At 32.8% G+C, this 19166-nt stretch overlaps 1 protein-coding gene across 36 annotated transcripts in view; it reads left to right on the plus strand.

Annotated features, from left to right (window-relative positions):
- The window catches only part of LOC145260441 (serine/threonine-protein kinase BRSK2-like), a 685204-nt gene that overhangs the window by 459867 nt on the left and 206171 nt on the right, over window positions 1-19166 (plus strand). The gene's annotated exons all lie outside the window — the stretch shown is intronic.

Below are 19166 nucleotides of genomic sequence, written 5' to 3' on the forward strand. Positions count from 1 at the left end.
AATTACCATTGCTCCTAAGTCCATTTTTACCCGGAGTGGTAGTACCTATTAGGGTCCCAACTATGGGTTAAATAGAAGCCGACTTGGAAAAAACAAATATATTCTATAAAAAAATTTTTATTCAAAATAACTGGATTTGGCATTAAATAACCTAAAAAGTGTTGATATGCTGTAAAACAAAAAGAACCAACCAACCAAACAGTAAATAAACAAGAAATTCTTTTTTTATAACTAAAAGCAAATTACGTTCCTGAATTGTTTGAGATGAGGATTGATTATTCGTATTATTTGGATTGTTTGAACTACTGTTCTCATCTTGAGTGTTATTTTCACAACATTCCAGTCAAGGTAACTTCTGATCTTCTTTAGGTGAATCTTGGGAATCTTTCTGTCAAGCTTGGGAATCTGCATGGCATGTCGTCGTGGACAAAATACTTGGTAAAATTCTGTTGTAAAATTACACTTTTCTGGAAGTGCGAGTTATGCTCAAAATACAATGACATAATATGGATTGGATAGGTTTTGTTCAAAATTCCGTGCAGAAAAATCCCAGAGTTCAACAGAAAGATTCCAGATTATTAAATTTGTCTAGTATAAGTGTAAGAGACTATATAAAAAAATATAAAAAAAACTCTCACTAAGAATACAGTGAAATTGATTGGTGTGCATCTCACTTGTCAATAGATGTCGGGTGTCGTGGATTTATTGGCAAAAGGTTGAGAAAATGGTTCCCAATGATCATCTAAGCTTATGGCAGAAGGACACTGCAATGCAAGAGATCCAAGCAACGATTGAAAAATTGACTCACTGGATTAGATATAAGAGGAAAAATGATAGAAGGCTAGAACAATAAATGCAGAGCTAACACTAAAAATAAATCACGTCAGTGCAATTGTTTTTGATATGAACAATAAAAACGTCATTTTGGCAGTTCACATCATTAACGCTAACATCGTCAGGCAGTCAATCCAGTAGGTGAAACCTCACTTTCAGTTGGAGGGAGAGGTAGTGTGCAAAACAGTTGAGATGCCGGCCCTGAAACAGTGCACATTCTCTCCTGATGATGCCAAAGAATCTACTGGTGTCCAATATGTGGAACTATCGTCTGCTAGTTGTTTGTACATATAATAATATTAAGAAAAAACTTGACTAGTCTCTGATCCAGTGGTTCCCAACTACCGGGCCGTGGAATGATTACAGCTGTGCTGCAAAGAAATAATAGCTAGAAACCATTTAATTTAATTTTGTTTAATAAAGCCATTTAATTTCTTAATCATGATGAGACCACTCACATCTAAGTAAAAAGTGTCATTAAAACTTACAATTCTCAACTTCGTACCGAGTTTTTTCCGTAAACCACCTGGGCAATTCCGATCCTAGCATGGTCCTTATATTGTATAAGTATCCAAAATTCTTAGAGGCGTTTGTCTGAAGGTCAAAGTAAGAGTTAGTGTTTAGTCCCATGATTCGTTTCTCCAACAACTACTATAGGTAATGAAAATGTATTTATTTAAAACAGTGATTCCCAATAAGTGTGCCACAGAATAATACTGGTGTGCCGCAAAGAAATGATAGCGAGAAGCCATTTAATTTCATTTTGTTTAATAAGGACATTTAATTTCTTAATCATGATGACATGGTTAGATTCATTAGTCATCAACCTTTCCAATTTTGAGTTATGTAAAGATGAAGAATTAGCAAGCCTTTCCAGTGGTCATGGTCTCAAATTGAAATATGCACAACTGATATTGGACGCTCTTTGGATTTCTGTTATAGAAAAATATCCAACTCTAAGTAAGAAAAAGCCATCAAAATCTTACTGCAATTCTCAATTTCTTGCCTATGTGAACTGGAATTTTCTTACCTAAACGACATTAAAAATAAATTTAAAAAAACGTTAAAGACTTTAAAATTTTGAAGAAGAGTTAAGAGTGTGTCTTTCTCAGATTCATCTCCACATTGCAGCAATAAGTAAGAAACACCAGGCACAACTGTCGTTTTGTCATTCACAATTATTATTCTATACCAGATATTGAATACAGGATATGCTGATATATGTGAATAAAAATTACCCTTATATAAACTTCTTTTGAGTATTCATTTTTTTTTTTTTTTTTTTTTTTTGTGGACTGTTATCCTCATCTTCATAGTTGTTGTTTCACCATGTTTCGGCCAACTTATCCTCTGGCCTTCTTCAGGTGGTCAACTGCAATGGGATAGAAATGCTGGGTCTTGTAAATTATCCTCAGTAATTACTCTCTTCCATAGTTGTTGTTGTCTCACCACGTTTTGGCCAACTAATCCTCTGGCCTGCTTTGGATACAGTTACAAGACTCAACATTCCTATCCTGTTGCAAGTAACCATCTGAAGAAGGCCAGAGGATGAGTTGGCCAAAATGTGGAGAAATAACAACTATGAAGATGATGATAACAGTCCATAAAAAAAAAAAAATGAATGCTCAAATAATGAAGCCTCATCTCAAAGGATTCACAAAAAATAAAAAATAAATAATATATAATATCGTATATACGTATAAGTCGAATTTTTGGGAGATGATTTTAAGATTCTTTTTGGGAGGTTGACTTATATATATATAGGTAACGTTTTTGGAAATGTTGTTAAAGAGTGACTTGGCGCTCGATCATAACATAGAAAACGCCATTTTGTTTATGCACTCAGTATACACCGGGAATTCTAGTAATTAATCGCATTCCTTCTGAACACCACTGCAGTGTGTTTGCCAACATGTAAGCGCATGCACAGTTTTTCAGTGGGAGGCTTAATAATAATTGGAATAGCTCTCGCAATGTTCACTCGCTAGACGTGGCTATAGGCCTAAGTTCGATATGATGTATTCAGTGATGATATGATGTTTTTTTTTTTTAGTAGTTTAAGAAATGTAGTGTTTATGATATGTGGTTATCCCCTAAGTTCAATATTAAAAATCATATAAATGACAATATTAACTATTTATTAACAATTTAATGACAACTATTTAATGGCACTTAGCACATGCGTTCACATTATTACAGTATATTACGGCTCATGCAATGTATGTGTTTACGTTATTATGGTACGTGGCATGAATTATGTCTAAAAACAGTAGCTGAGCCTGGAATCTACAGCATGTACTTGATCAGAATGTCTAATTAGCAACATGTGTGTTCGTTGCATGCAAGTGTACAACGAGTTTGTTCTATATATGAAAATCGAATAGACCGCACTTGCATAAATGCATGTATTATCGCTCACAGATGCCAAGAAACATTTTATAATATGTCTTACAAAAAGAACACCAAAAAGGAACTTATCTGTACAAGAAAAAGCCATTAGATGGACTAATTTAACTTGACAAGAATCTGCAGTTGACTTATGCACAGGTAATACCTAAAATGACAAAATATTTGGTCTTAAAATGCACATCGACTTATACACAAAAAGATCTCTCGGTTGGAGTAACTAAACTAATGAGAGAATGTTTGGCATCCGGTAGAATGCCCCATCCCCAATAAAAACAAAGTAATGATAAAATTAAAACGGAAGGGGGGGAAATATATACGGTAATCTTCTTTGTTTTTTATTTTATTGCAAAATATGCTTCATGAGTAGAAAATATTGACTTTTGTGATGGGTTTGCCATGAGAATCTAAAGAGCTCAATATTGTGCTGCCAAGTAAAAATATTTTGGAAACCACTGCTCTAACCAGTGTTAATCTTTCACTTCATAGCAGGTTATTTATGGAGATAGGTAGTGTTAAGATATCAAATTTATATTTAAAAACCTAAACCAAATTAGCCACACTTTTTCCCTTTTTTTCTAATTCCCTCAGTTGAAAATGAATTCCTTTTTTTTTTCTCTTCCTTTGCTATTTATTTTTCTTTTGTTATTTTATTTTATTTGTTTTTGTTATTGTTTTTAATTTGATAAGAAATTATTCGGTAAATATAAAATAATAATCATTGTTAGATTCTTTCGTGGTTGTTTGGAATAATAACGAAAATCGAAAAATTGAATTTCAACTAAAAGTTGCCGTGTCGAAATTAGTAATACATAAAAAAAATTACAAGAAATGATAAAGTAGAAAATTGATTATTAATGGAAATTGTTTTTAAAAAAAATTGAAAATTTTATTTAAATAATAACTAGAACAGTTTTTATGATAGTAGGGGATAATTGCATTAAATCGAGAGGATTTCAAAATAAAAATAGCGAACCAAACCACTGGATTGTGGAAGTAAATGTTTTATGTAATAATGTAGTAATATGTTATTAATCTCGACATCACAGTTAAGTAAATAACATTGCTTTTAGTTAAAATTCAAATTTTTCATTTTCGTTATTATTCTGAACAAATACCAATTTTTAATTTTCTTGAAATTCGTTCTTTATCAGAGGTTCTGCACTTTCTATTCTGTCTTTCTCCTCTCCCTTCTCCTTTTTCCTCCTATTCCTCACTCTCCTACTATACCTCCTGTCCCTGCTCCTCCTATTTTATTTTTCATTATTTCTTCACCCTCTATACTGTCCTTCCTCCTACCCCTTTTCCTCCTCCTTCTATTCCTCCTTCTTTGTCTCCTTATATTATTCCTGCTCCTATTTCAGATTTTATTATTTCTACTTAATCCCTTACATTTCATACATTTTAGATCATACTTTATGCTTTATCTATTTTCATCTAATTAATATTTTTTTTATTATAAATAATTAATTTAATTTAATTTAGACAAAAAAGTTATTAAATCAATTTGTAAGTAAAAGAAAAAAAAACTTATCTTTATTGTTTGTTTCATACCATTGTGAAAAATGAAAAATAAATACTTAACAAAACAAAACAAAAAAATGTTAGCTAAAAATCTGTCATTTTAAATTTGGGCGAAAAAGATCGTCATAGAATGAAATTATTCCTTTTCTGTTTTTGTTTAACCTTTAGCACACTTAATATGTACATTAAGATGCTTCAGAGTCAGTGGAGGTTACAAACATTTTCTTCTCTTACAGTTATTTAAAGACTAGCCCGACGTTGCCCGGGTGTTTGGAGGTGTGTGTTGAACAAAAAAAAAAAAGAAAATGTGGTAGCAGGCAGGCAGGCTCAAACCCATACAAAAATGTGATGTCCATCGCCAAACCGGAAGTGGCAAAGTTTTAAATTAAGGCTAATCAATCGAAAAGAGGGAATGACTTTCAAAAATATCGGCGAAAATAAAACGACCTCCTCTCTGTAGAGAAGTGCCCAGTTGAGAATGAAGGAATTAATGTTTTTAGCCAATTTTTCAATATTTGTCATCCGAAGGGTCGAGCTTCAAAACGATACTGATCTTGTGAAAATCTGTCTCCTCTGTCGAAAGTTTTAGGAAGACATACATACATACATACATACATACATTTAAACAGAAAGGTGAGATTTATATTATAGATGCCTCCAGCTTATCATATAAAGCCAATTCAGCTCCACTATGTCAAAAAAAATTTCTACCTAAATAAAAAAAAATATATAAAAATAATGAAAATCATTTTGTTACGACTCTAATATAAAGTAACCGCCCCCCCTCTTCTATCACCATCTGTAAAATCATTAATAAAATTTACAATCCTTTCTCCAATCCAACCATATTTGGTACTTCAGTCTATACCTGTCTTGTACACCAAGTTTCAATTGAATTAACATTTTGGATGAAAAGCGTCATTGTGATTCTTTTTAGTTCCATTTAATTATGGGATAGTAATCTGATTCTGGCTGAACATTGTAAATTATAGACAGTCTCCCCCTCTCCCATACAAATACGTACACACATACACACTAAGACAGACACAATAAATCAAGCAAGTTTCCGAGTATTACTCAGACGACCACAATGCATTTCCGTTTATTCATAAATCAGTCAACCGTTTCATTCTGACTTTTTTTTTTATATATATAGTTGTTAAAGGCTTAGTATTTTGAGTGAAAACAGTATTTCTGGTCAGTTTACTTTTGAAAGTTGCCATTTTTGGTTTTCTTCAATTTTCCTGGACAACATCGGAATCTGCTTTTCTAGTTTTGATTTATCTCTACTATTATATAAAAGGGATTTTGTCTGTGAGTGTGCTACCTATGGACTCTTAAACGGCTGGGTCGATTTTTTTAGAAATTTCACACAAATACTTTCTGTGCCTGGCAGTGTTCTTAGATAGGTTTTGCATCGGATTGCTTTCGATAAGTATTAATAATTGATAATCAAAAAAATCTAATCAAAGAAAGAACAGGCGATTCTGACTGAAGTTAAGCCTTCTGCAACCTAACATCACAAGTACATTTGAGAAGTTTTATTACTGCACAAGCAGAAAGGTTCGACATATAAAATCAACAGTAGGTTCTTTAATATGACAGGGGCACGTTTGAAATGAATGTTTTTGTCTAGAGCACAATTGAACCATGATAATGACTTTTGCATTTTAAAGTTTAATTCAAGCTATTATATAAAAGCAATTTTATAAAATTAACAGTAGATTCTCTGTGGAGCAATGTGGAGTACAATGTATTATGGACTAAGTTACTGCAGGAAGACATGCGAAGCTTCTTCCCGGTGCACCACAGTAGATCCCCAACTAGAGCAGGCAATTGATCGATTTGATTAAAAAATGGGCGATTTTACCGATTTCGATGACAATAAAATATGGGAGTGTGGAACATTCATTGATCCTCACTCAATCCCGGGCAATGTCAGGTCTCCCTTCTAGCATACATATATCTAAACAAATAAATGTGAAAGTTCTTTTGTATTTTTTCATTCATCACATCTATATTACCATTAAAACAGGTTATTGTTATTTAAATCAATAATGCAACATAATATTCTGAAATACATAGTAAGGTGTTTGCAGTTCTTGCAGGGAGTTGTCGACGTCCTCTTACATACAGTGCCTCATATTTCCAAATGTTCACCCATCTGGTACTGATCAGGCTTAATGTTGGTCGGCTTATATCATCAGCAAATGATCCATAACTCTTCAAAATAAATTAATGTTTGGTGTTATACATTTGTAATTTTATTGTGACATTTTTCCTATATATATATATGTTATGATTTGACTCAATAGTTATCTTACTCGTTCTTTCTCTTGTTTTCTCTCCTTCTCCTCTGCCATTAACGATACTGTATTTTTCTCAAGTGAATTTATTTCGATTTTCTTTTGACTCCATTACTAAAAATGTTAATATTTATGCGAATCAATGCAAATGAATAAAATTCTGGTTTCAAGTATTACAAGTAGCAATAGCAAGCTGGAAAAGCTAGTATATATACTGGGCAGGAGCTGCTAGAAAGGACTTGTCCTGCCTTGATAGAGTTCAAAATAGACTTCATAGCCTCGTAGATGTCCTTTTCTCTTCCCTGCAACCTCTATCTCACAGAAGAGATGTTGCGAGTGTCTCTGATGTATCGTTATTTTCATGGAAACTGTTCGACTGAGCTTCAGTCTATGGTCCCCCTCGCCTAACTTTCACAAGAAACACTCGTCTAGCTGAAAACACTATCAATAATTCCCCCCACTCTTTATCTGTGCCTAAACCTAAACGTAGATTCCATGAACAAAGCTCCTTTCTTAGAACTGCACGCCTGTGGAATTGTCTTCCGTTTTCCTGCTTTCCGGCTGACTACAATATGGTTGTGTTCAAGTCTAACATAAATAAGTTCTTGATGAGCCGTTCCATATAAGTTATCAAATTTACCGAATTTTCATTACTAATGATTACTATATTGTCCAATTTCTATTGTACACTCTTTAACCTTTATCCTTTAGTGACCTCTTGGCCTTGATAATGTGATGCCTACGTAAAATATATATATATATATATATATATAGTGATTTTTTTTTTTTTTTTACTATTGGATCATTATTTATCAAGGTCCAGAACCATTCAAGGATAAAGGTTAATGAGATTGAATGACTGTCAGCTGAATGATGAGGAACATTATGAGAGTACTGATATTGAATGTTTTATAAAGAAGAAACAGATATTGGAACTCAGTCAAGCACCTTTCATGGTGGAAGATTAGAGAGAGATTCAGAGTGTCTTTTCTGTAAGAAAGGGGTTGTAAAGAAGAGATCATTCTCCATTAGACTTTTTTTTTAATTCTATTTTCACTCCAAACAATGCACAGTGTCACTTTGATGTAGGGGGCTACTATCAGGGACATGAGTTGCAGGGATACTATTTAGGGGGTTGGGCAGCAAGATGTCTATTCATATTACACTTGAATTTCTGCATGTTAGTACAGTTGGAGAAGCAAGAACCCAAAAGAGAGTTCCAGTCTAGCAGTTCTGGGGAAGAAACTATTAGAGTAGAAGGCTTTCTTGCATCTAAGGATCTCTACTGTGTAGGGGTGGGACTTTGCTGCTTGTCAGGTTTGTCGGGGTTATTTACGTTGAGGGGAGGGGTACATGGGCTTGTAGTTCATCAGCGCATCCACCATTAAAATACTTGTAAAACAGGCAGAGGGGTGCAACATTTCGTCAATGGGACAGAGGTTGAAGCTTAGATGACAGTTCAGGACCTATCGGGTTGATGACTCTCTTTTGAACCCTCTCCAGGAGTGAGAGACTAGTAGCAGATGCACCAGCCCAAATGTGACAACAATACTCCATACATGGGCGAATGGTTACCTTGTAGAGATACAGGATACTTTTAGGCATAAGTAGCTGTTTAGCACGATAGAGAGAGGCCACCTTCTTCACAGCGATGCTCTCGATGTATCTGTTCAAACTCATGTTCCCTGTGAATGTTAAGCCGAGGAGTTTGAACGGAGTACTTTTAGATAATGTATCTTTAGCCATAACTATTGGTGGTTGAGAAGGTTGCTTGTAATTATTAAAGGAAACGAGCTTAGTCTTGGCAGCATTGAATGTTACCATCCATTTTTGACGCCATTCCATGACAGACTGGAGGTCTTCCTCTAGGGTTTCTGCCATTGTCTTGGATATGTGTTCATTCATTTTCCCCTCGTGTCTGTTTAAAGTCAGTTTTGTCTTGTCAATGCATGAAAGACAGAGCTCTGTGTAACACCTCATCAGATGTCATGCATGACTCGATCTTGGAACAGGTAGAAGTCATTTGGAGGCAAGTACTTTCTGGAGCCATATAATTATTATTTAATCTCTCCACCTTGCGATATGTACGTTTATTGCATACTGTATTCATAGAAAATTAACTTTTGGGCTTCCATAAAATAATTAAAAGAATTTAGATGTATAATTACAAAATCCAAATAGCAATAACGCATGTGGAGTTACTTCCTTTGATGATGATGTTTTAAATGACTTCCCTTTGATCTTACATTTGTTAGAGCTCATTGTATGTTATATATACTAGCTGTATATATCAATTTTTATCTATATCCCCACAAACTGTCAATATGTACATTTGTTATATACTAAATGTCAAGGTACAATTAGGGACTTTTATGGCAAAAGCATCAAAAGAGGCTGGCAAAATCGCATTGAGAATGGTGGTGACTATGTAGAAAAATAAATTCTGGAACATGAAAGATCACTCGTTTTAATTGTATCACTCCCATCTTTTTAGATCTTCAATGTTTTAGTTTTCGGAGTTGAAAAAAAATTAGGAGGTCTTACTTTTGGAACAACCCTTGTACTTTGTGGCATACTTGTAGAGTAATACTAAAACTCTTAGAATCTTGTATGTTTGTTGCTGTGAGGACAATGAAGTCATTTTAGTTATTAATTTGTTTTCGCAGCACCTTTCTCTAGCCTGGAGATTGAACCTACAACCATCGCATTGATAGTCGGCAGTTCTACCCATCAGCCTATAGGATTGGTGTTCACAAATGACCTCAACAAATGTCTATATATATAAATATATATATATATAATAATTATTTCTTTTAATATAATAATTATTAAATACCTACAGACACTAGTGTTTCATCCTTTCGGGAATCTTCAGTGCAGGGTGTCATGATTAATACCAGTCGAACGATTCGAACCCCGCATCACGAGACATCTCTGGCTCGATTAGCAAAGACCTAATCCATTCAGCTACCATTAACCGCGTGAAATAACGTCGAATTTAAACATTTTAATTTTAAATGTTCATTTATGTCAGCCAGAGAGTGATCTAATTGTTATACGCTGATCTATGCATAAGAGCTGAATTGACCGACTTTAATTCAACTGAAAGTGCTTAACGAGAAGAAACGAATTTCTTAAAGGGGTTGTCATAATTATTTTTTTACTATAATAATTATTAAATACCTACAGACACTAGTGTTTCATCCTTTCGGGAATCTTCATTTTATGCATATATATATATATATATATATATATATATATATATATATATATATATGCATAAAATGGTAGATCCTAGTTTGATGCATTGTCCTAATGAGAATATCTTCTGTTTGAGATCTCCTTGTACCTACAGAGCAAGAATAAAGTTAAAATTGAAATAACACAAAACCCTATGTCAGTCTGACGTGATAATTTATTTTGTCATCAACCAGTCTTGTCAGACATGACGACTGACTATGCAAATTAAGACAAGTGGAGTTTCACAAAAACATGCCTTCTGTATTCGTTAGTGGCAACAGTACTCTCTTGTGTATTCTTTAATTTGGATTTATTTTACTCTTTTTGTTTCCTCTGTTTGGTGCAATTTGTCATAACATCTATTTGCCTCTGAAGGAGTTGTTTGATAGTGCAATAGACCATATTTCTCAATATGAAAGAGATGTAAGGCACTTATAAAAAAAAACATAAGCATTTGCCTATAAGTATAATAATTAAAAACTAGCGGGACCTGTGGAAATTCCACATGGGTCTCATTCATATGTAATATATTGATGTTGGCATTCTGTGGATGTTAAGTATAAATGGAGATGTTCCGATATTATTGTAGCTTTTCTGTTAAAACTGCAAAAGTATTTATCTAAGCTAGCACAAATGCCTGGCAAAGCCCGGTCATAAAGTACGCTTAAATATGATATTTTAATTCTTTTGGATTTCATATATATTATTATAGGGTTAATATTTTATCAATTTTTATATATTATAAAGTTGCGATTTCAAGACAAAAAAAATATATATCCATATGACTTGGGTGCATTAGCTTGAATCGAAAACGAAATAAAAACTTATGAAAAAAATATGTGTGTATATATATATATATATATATATATATATATATATATATATATATATATATATATATATATATATATATAACTTGAGTTCTTTCAGTCATAATTGAAACCAAAACCAAAGCTTATGAAGAATTCTTGATAAGATTATTTATAAAAAGATAGATGATTTGAGTGCCATCAGCTATAATCGAAACCGAAACTAAAACTTATGAAGAATTCTTGGTAAAATTATTTATGACAAGAAATGGAAGTATATAACAATTAAACGACCCAAATGTAAGCGTAACACAGAAAATAACATGCGCGCTATCGTATTAATATATATATATAGATAGTAAAGTTCAAGTTAAAAAAGCAAAACAACTTAGATATTCATATAATATAAAATTTATTTAAGAAATCACACCTTATGAATCACCAGGATATATTCAGTACTGCAAATAAGAATAATGCTCAGTGATTATAGCAAAAACTCCAAGATATTGCACCCAATTCTTGTTAAACACTCGGCATTATAAAGCGAGGATCAAGGTTAAATTAAACAATCATGGAAAAGGATGCACTATATTTCAATGTGGTAACCAATTACATTATTTATTATTACTGTCATCATTATTATTATTTTTTTCATTAATATATAATTTATTATTATTATTTCTAATAATGCATAATTTTTTATTATTCTTATTTTGAATTGTGCACAATTATTATTTTCATTAATACATAATTTGTTATCATTATATTTTTAATTATTATTATTTTCAATAATACATAATTTATTATTATATTTTAATTATTATTTTCAATAATGTATGTTTTTCTTTATTATTAAGCTTATTTCCAATGATACATTATTTTTATTATTATTCTTATTTTCAATAATGCATAATTTTTATTATTATTATTATTATTATTATTATTATTATTATTATTATTATTATTATTATTTACTCACTAGCAGTACTCACATAGGCCATCATCAAAGATTTCTCTTTGAGAACAACGTGTGCCATTCTCTAGAATCTGAGTGACAACAAGTCTCCCCAGATTTCCAGTACTCTCCACCTCTGTTGATAACCATTGCAGATGGATTTGTGTTATCATAGCAGCCGCTTACCATTGATTTCTCATTGGCTGTGACCATTGGTTTTCACTGGAATTTGAGTGGCAACAAGCCTCCCCAAGGTTCCAGTCCTCTTTACACTCGTCTAGTGGCGGTCTGGCTACTACTACTACTACTGCTACTATTATTTTTTTTTTTCTCCAATAATGTATTATGTTTTTATAATTATTCTTATTCGATTTATTTATTATTATTTCAAAAAGTGCATAGATTTTATTATTTCCAATAATGCATATATTATTTGAAATGATGCATATTTTTATATCATTATTATTTTCAATAATGTATATTTTTTATTATTATTCTTATTTCCAATAATGCATAATTTTTTATTATTTTCAGTAATGCACAAGTATTATTATTTTCATTAATACATAATTTGCTATTATTATTATTATTATTATTATTATTATTATTATTATTATTTACAATAATACATATTTTTATTAATCTTTTTTACAATAATGCATAATTTCTTTTTATTGTTAACCCCATTTCCAATAATGCATAATATTTCAATTATTTTTTTTCATTTCCAATGATACATCTTTTTTGTTATTATTTTTATTTTTAATAATGCATAATTTCCTAAATTAGAGAAACCCTTGAGGAATAGGTTTGAGAATTATGCATATGTCAGTATAGTGATCATTGTTTTGTGCAGATGTCGTTTATTACCAAAACTTATGATACTATTATGAATTAAGTAAAACTTACAATAAAATTAAAACTGTGTGTCTATCATTTCCATCATTTGAACTACTATTCTCGTCTTGGATGTTATTTTCACAACGTTTTGGCTGACGTAATCTCCAACCTTCTACAGGAATTATTATGCTGAACTTTGGAATCTATACAGATGCTCTACAGATTCAAGTCTGATATAGTTTGACAAGACACAACTGAAGTAGGTTAGAGGTTAAATCGACTGAAGCATTTTGAAAATAACATCCAAGTTGAGAATGGTAGTCCAAATAACCCAAATTATTAACCCTCATCTCAAAAATTTACAAACAAAATAGTTAACTGTATTAAAATTTTAGGATTTTATGGCTATTGGAGGACACGGATAAAAAATTGGATTATTTTTTTAAAGAAATAATAAGGATCTTTTTTTTTCGTTTGATTTCAAAGAAGTACCCATATGATACCACATGGTTTTTATCTGACAACCGCCGACCCCAACGCTATTTCCATGGTCTTCTGCTTCTGGCCATGTCGTCGTCTCTCATATTGGTGGCTGCCGAGGGGTGTGCAGTGCCTCACAAGTATATAAAAAAAAACAACTAAAAAAAGGCGTAAACTCTGACACATTCTACAAATATCAGTTGCACTCTGGATGTATGTGTGACGCCATCGATCCTCTGAATGCTAAAGTCCACATCTATCTCATGCGTCAAGATTGTGTTCGTCAGTTGACGTCAGCTCATCTCAATGTGCTCTGAGTGACCACTTGTGTTGGACTGCACAACTTGCAACTGTCCTCAACTGTAACTGTCATGAACCATAGCAAACCCAAGACTGTCACTAATCATCTGCAAACTCATTGCCACTTCTCAAAAGTGCCAGTAAGCTAACACTAAATATATCTACATTTATGTCCGATCTTTTGTCCGCCCTTTGTGTACTTTGGTGAAAAACTTTGTTCTGCTGATAAACTTATTTTCTCTTTTTTTTTTGTTATATTTTTTTTCCTCTACTTTACTTAACACTAGGGGAGGGACATCGATAGTACTACACTCAAAATATTTTAATTTTTGGATTTTACTCTTTAAAAATTATTATTCTTAACCTTCACTTTTATCAGTAATTTACTTTACAATGAAAAACATTTTCCTTATTTTCTTTCTCCTTTCCTTTTTTCAACTTTTGGGATTATTTGGTTAATTATTTTCGCTTCGGGTGTTATTCTCACAATGTTTCAAACTGCTGCAACCTCGGGTGCATCTTTTCAAATTCACGAATCATTATGCCGAGCCCAGAAATCTTTACAGGATTTGCACATGTGGCACAAAGGATAAAAGGATTAAGTAAAATTAGTTCACAGTGATGTCTTCTGGAGATTGAAGGTTTGATTCTCTCCACAAGCGATACTAACTCAGAATAAAATGAATAAATGACTTAACATTTCTCCTAGATCATGGTTGATGAAATGAGAACACTTTACCCTCATGGATTAAATAAAGGGTACAATTCGGAATTTAATATAGATTTTCCAGTTCAAGAAGGTGCACCTGAAGAATGTCGGGTGTTACATCAGCCAGAATGTTGTGATAATAACGTCCAAAATAAGAATAGTAGTCTGAATAATACAAATAATACAAAGTAGATATTGGCTTATCGAATTTTAAACAATTGTTTATTGGGCATTTTAGATTATTCTATTTTCATACTAAGGAAATTCAGTATAATAACGGTTGGTACGATTTGGAATATTCCATTTTTATTTTAAGGGACGTTTAGGATGATAATGAATTAGCATATAAATATATGGATTATCAATCCTCATCTCAATTTTTTTTTTTTTTTTTAACAAAAAACTGTGCTAAAGGTTAAAAAAAAAAAAACAGTTTAAAATTATTAAACGTGATCAAGGATCAGTCTGTGTCTATTTTTTTTTTTTTTTTTTAATATTAATTTCCATTTACTGTATTTTATTGATTAAAAAAATTTAGAATATTTAAACTATTTTATTTCTTATGTTTCTTTGAGGGTGGGTGAGGTCTGGTTATCATCAGATCACAATGTTTTGACCATTTTCTCCTCGAGACTTCTTTAGGTGTTTTGTGTAACATTTGGGAACCGTCATGGAATTTGAAACCTGGGACCTTGCTGGAACCTTCTTGGAACACTGTTCATATTCCATTCTGCAGACACTGTGACATTCTTCCAGTTAACTTGTTAAATTGTCTTACTAACTTTAATCGGGATTGAATTCAAGAATCTCAAAATCATCTGTACACGGTTGATATCGTAGTTGCCTTGGCTATGTCTCTCTGAATGAACATTTCATGACAGTTTCCAAGTTCAATACAGGACACTACAGGGGAAAAACGTCCAAAACATGACATCAGCAGCCAAGATGGGGAAATCCGTCCAGAAAATTGTGAATGATGGAAATTCCTTATCTAAAAATTTCCAAAACAAACTATCTTTGGATTATTTGTGTTACCATTCTCATCTTGGTTGTTATTTTCTCAACGTTTTAGCCAATGTAACCTGTGGCCTTCTTCAGATGCATCTTTTTTTTTTAACTGGGCGCAATGGATCGAGGTGTTGATTAACAATCAGTTCTAGTTGACAGTCCTCTGGAGATTGAACGTTCTAGCCTTACTATAGGCGAAAATTACATAATGATTAATTAACAATTCTATCTGGTTATGGCTGACAGAACGAGAACAACCCCCCCCCTGGATTAAATAAACAGTTCAATCTGAAATTACGTACAGCTCCCCAAGTTAGACATAAAGATTTCAAAAGTTTGAAAAGATGCACCTGAAGAATGTGAGGGATTACATCGGTTGAAACATTGTGAAAAATAGCAACCAAGATGAGAATAATAGTCCGAATAATAGCAATGATGAAAATTATCAATATTCATCTCAAAAATTCTTAAACCAAATATTTTTGTTTATATATCTTTACTGGAAAGAGATAACTGTTTGTCTAAATTTTATGTTGGTCACTAATTCATTGAATCAATTGTCTGTTAATATTCTTTATTTGTTGTGAATTATAATCCGGTGCCTGTCTTACAGTTAAAAAAAAAAAAAAAAACACTTTCCTACTTACATTTTATGTCATATAATATTAAGACCTGTTGAGAAATATTTGCAGCAGCATCTCACCATAGGGAGGTAATGCTCAGCACTGTAACTGTTTCAGTTTTGAGCTCAAGCTTAAGCAAGTACTTCCATATTACTAAAAAATAGATAAATATTGTCCATTCATTTGTTTGATTTTGTCAGATTTTGTGCCCATATAATTATATCTATGATATCAAAGAGGTTATGAATATATATACGGCAATTAAGCTACACAGAATTTTCTGTGTTTCATCTTTGTGAGAATTCATCCAGCTATTGGAGTTGAAATGCAGAAAAATCCGTGCAGCTTAATTGCCATATATATTTTCATAACTTACTCTCTAGCTCTACTCACATATTGTTGAAATAAATACTGGAAACAGATATATAAAATTTTATGTAGATACAAGAAATAATAAAAATGTGTGTGTGTGTATATATACTGTTGGTAAAATCACTGGCATAATTTTGAGACAATGTCCTTTTTTGTGTATATAAGTCCAGAAATGCTTGGTTTCCAACTTAAAGGTCATTAAAGCAAATGCTGACAACGTACTTTATTGTAAACATCTAACATTGTGAATATTAGTGCACTGTTATTTCTACACATAGAATAAACACCATCTATATGACAGTGTTGGATTGCGATGGGACATAAAATAAGCCTGGGCCAGGTGTTGCTTCATGCGCTGCCAAAGCCAAGAAAAGAAATGGCAGCAAGCACATGTAAAAGCCGTGGGGGTTAAAAAATCAGATCTGAACACCATAATTGGCACGCACCCTTTTCGATAGTCAACAATGTCAGCTTTTCTCATTTCAGATAACAATACAACTGACCAAATATAAGTAAATGAATGTCAAGTACAAACAAAAGATCACGCAAAGGAAGAAACAAACCTCAAAGGGTATTATATCAGTGATAGTATTATTACAAAAGAAAACCACACACAAAAAAGTTTTTTTTTAGTAACCACTTATCAAGGCCTGAAGACCATTCGAGGATAAGGGTTAAAGAATGTAAGGTTGTAGTGTAGTAATTACTCCATTCATCCAGTGCGGTCGCAGCCGAAATTGAACTCACTGCACAAGTTTGTAGTGTAATTCAAATCTTGTCAGTAGTTGAATACTTGATGCTTCGCCAGGGCTATCAGGGTATCTTTTATCATGACGCCATAACTAGACGGGGTACCTACCATGGCTTAAGATAATCACTAATTGGGTAGAATTTGATTATTTATGGAGACGACTTAACAGGAACTTGTTTCCATTGAATTTGAAGGCTACAAAGAACATAATCTCAAAGTTATGCCATCGATTTTCCAAACACTCTGTATACATACCTGTGTGTGTGTGTGTGTGTGTGTGTGTGTGTGTGTGTGTGTGTGTGTGTGTGTGTGTGTGTGTGTGTCCTTATTCCATGGAATATGGTAGGAATTCTGTGCCTATTAGATCTGTTATTCATTCTTTCCATAATTCAAACTGACCTTTGCAGGTCAAAGTGTAAGTAAATAAGCAACTTTTCGAAAAGCATGTTGTTGTTTTGAGTCACTAAGGTTATCATAATATCGTATGAATCCGAAGATTCTACTGCTGGCATAGGTTTCCCCAATATTTTTCTAGTCAGAATTCTTTCTAGGAAACTAGAACTTTGCTTATGATAGTAACCATGTGAAGGTTGCTAACATCCTAAGTGAAAGTGGTTTTGTGGAACAAACTGGATTCGAACTTGGAACACCCAAGTCATTAGTCCACGTCATTAACCACTTGACCGCTGTCACTTCCGAGTCACCAAGGTGAAAAAAAAGACACTCGGGGATAATGGCTTATCCAATGGACAGATTGACAGTTGAATAGTACGAAAGGGTTGAAAACATCAACATATATCTCATTCAAAATAATCAACCCAAAAAACAGCAATTCTTTCCCCTTTGACACAAACAACATTCATGTAATGTGAACAGTAAAGAACAAGATAGGGGGGGGGGGGGCAAAAGTTATAAGACTGTTGAAAATAAACCCAAGTTCCACTTTCTCGATCAGTATAGCTGACTTCTCCTTTTGACAGCTTTTTAGTTTTTAGTGTTGTTGGGTGTCTACACACCCATCTTATTGGAGAATCATTGACCTGCCCGGTAGGGGTGTCAGTTTATTCAACAACCCAATCATGGACCGAATTAATTTATATGGCACTCCATGTCATCATCGAAATACAGCAGACTGCCGCTGCTGCTGCTGCTGCTGAGTAGTAAATAAGAACGCAGACATGCTCTAACTATTTAAGGAGAGTAGAAAGTGGACCTTAAATTTACTTTCCATAACCCCAGAACACCCGCTTCCCTTATTTTATCCTTTAGTCTTCTACATTCCATGAGCAATGTTTCTGACAAAAGGGTAAGAACTTCTGTTTTCAGGGTCGGAATCTACCAATCTAACACTTATCATTGGCTATTTTATTTATTTATTTTTTTACCTTGAAATGGACACATTTTTTTAATCTCCTTACATCAAATGGCTTCATACTTTGTCTGGAGTGATTTCAATGATAAAAAAAAAATGGGATCTTATTTATTTTGCGAGCTTTTAACTAACTTGAAAGTCATCTCCTGGGGCAGTTGTAAAACTTGTGTCTAGGATGATAGCGTGGAGGTGGACGCAAATGAGAAGAGATCTTTTTAACATTGGACGAGGAAAAAAGTTTGTGCCAGAAGGCTGTGTGACATTCAGTTCTAACTGTGCATAGACACAATCACATGAATTTGCGTGATCATGCATATCCTTGATTAGTATTGATTGACATTGTGCTGTCTCCTCCAATCAAAATCTCTGATCACAAATTTTGAAAATATTAGGGTTTATTATAAATATATGTGACTGCCAAAACCCACATTACTAATTTTGTTAATGAGAATAAGTTTTAATTTGATGTAAATATCTTTCAAGATTCTCTATAGAGATTTGCAAAGGATTTTAGTATTGTTTATTAGAAGTTGTGCAATGTTTTGAACAATACGAATGTTAGAATTATAGCACTTTAGTCTGATAGATAATAAGTAAGTCTGAAGGATAGGGTAGTTATATAGATAAATATGTATGT

Source organism: Euprymna scolopes, chromosome 36 (assembly GCF_053919585.1).
Source record: "Euprymna scolopes isolate OS-2025 chromosome 36, ASM5391958v1, whole genome shotgun sequence".
Taxonomy (NCBI): domain Eukaryota; kingdom Metazoa; phylum Mollusca; class Cephalopoda; order Sepiida; family Sepiolidae; genus Euprymna; species Euprymna scolopes.